Raw genomic sequence first — 1,903 nt, forward strand, 5'->3', positions numbered from 1 at the left:
CCTTCCTCATTTCCTCCTCCTTTCCCGATACTTCATCCCACTTTCTCCCAACCGTCCTTCTTTCTCCCTCAATCCGCCCTCTGAACGTTTTCTGTTTCCTCCTTCCCTCCATTCCATTCTTTTGCCTTCCCTTTCCTTCTCTGTTTATCTAGCACCACAGCTTTTATTTTTCACACAAGTTTAAGGCAGAAAATTCAAAGAAGGACTTGTCCTTGCTTGGGTAGGGTGCAAGCTGGTTAGGTCTTGTTGGCACGTAGCTCATTGAACTGTGCAATTTCAAGCAATCAATGAGTTAAAAACAAACTGAAAAGCTACTGGGTATTTTACAGTGGATGCTTATGAGCGAGCCAGCAAATGGCAGCAAAGGCTGTGCGCTTTACCATCTGATTATTGGAGCTCTTACTATGGAACCCCAGTTCTGCTCCTCATTTTCAGAGTAGCCTTCAGGAATAAGCCTCTGTTGGTTTCCATATTTTCATCTTTATAAAAAGATCATTAATTTCTAGTAACAACTTTATGATGGTTAAATCAAATCATATTTAGTTCAGAAAATCTTCTAAATTCATCAAGGACATTCACTAGGGGCATCTATATTGAGGTACCTCAAATAAATGAAGAGAGAGCTCTGCACTTGCTCTCTCTATGATCCCTTTGTGTGATGCCCCCACCCACCCCATCCACGTTAGGCCACCTGAGTGTCTGTGGAGCAGAGCTCTATCTTTTGCTTTAGGTTCCTTCTTTGGGGAGCTCTGATCAGTTATTTTGGCTCCTGGCCCTGCCCCTTCTTCATTCTGCAAAGGAAGTGCATTCTTAGCACTCACAGCCACAAACCACACCGGAAATGAAAGGTGGGACTGAGTAAAATTGTTCAGCAACCTTCATGGCCTCTGCTCCACTCTGACATCTGACCTTGACAGTTCCATCCCCCCAGAGGCTCCAGATAGGGAAACCCACAAAAGCAACCAGGAAGCCAGGATGGAAACATGCCTTGGCTGTGACTCTAGCTGTCTAACAGCTGGTACAGTGCAATGGAGGACGCAGCCCTGCCAGTGCCTCGGTAGCAGAGCCAAGCTCAGCACCCTGAGGAGAGAAGTGCCTCATTGGAAGGCAGAAAGCGCTGAGCGTCCATCTAGCTGACCTGACACAAAAGTTTCAGCTCCCTTGGCAGCAGCCAGGCACTGAGTCCACATTCTACACCGTGTTAGGTGAAGGCTGAGACTATTCTTGTACTATACTCAGCATGATGCCTGATACAGAATGTGCTCATCAATTTAGCGAAGGTATTCATTACAAAGTATACCTGTGTAAGGACTTCTTTCCAGTCTTTGAGAATCTTGACCCTTGATGTTTTAAAAACTCACGCCCTTCAGTAAATATCAAGCTCAGTATTTAGGGCTTCTTTTACCATGCTGTTATTTTTTGTTTAACCAAAAGACTTCTTGAAACCCTTTATGCTGCCTTGCTTGATAAGATTTTTTTAGTATTTTTTTCCAATGTCAGTTTAGACCTTTAATCTGTATGATTCATTTGTTCAGTAGACATTATTTGCTGAGAAACCTCTTTGTCTTCTTTCTACTCATTCCCTTCTCTATTTTCACAATACAGCCTGAGAAGGAACCAGTCTGGGTTGTGGCCATAAGCACAGTTCTGAGGGAAGACTGGATGTACTCATTCACTCACGTGTGTATGCTGAGTGCCTGCTGTATGCCTGGGAGCAAGCACTGTCCCTGGAGCTAAAAGCAAAAGTGTATTCCCAGGTCGATTAGTTCCCAGGGACTATGAGCATCGCGCAAAATGTCCTGTAACGGTGGTGGGTCATTTGACCTCTTGATCAAGGAAGCCAAGGAGACCCCACCAGATGGACTTGAACCAGTGTCCAGTCTATAAAGAGGAGGGTCAACAT

This window comes from Nannospalax galili, unplaced genomic scaffold (genome assembly GCF_000622305.1).
Source record: "Nannospalax galili isolate Female #2095 unplaced genomic scaffold, S.galili_v1.0 scaffold761, whole genome shotgun sequence".
Classification (NCBI taxonomy): Eukaryota; Metazoa; Chordata; class Mammalia; order Rodentia; family Spalacidae; genus Nannospalax; species Nannospalax galili.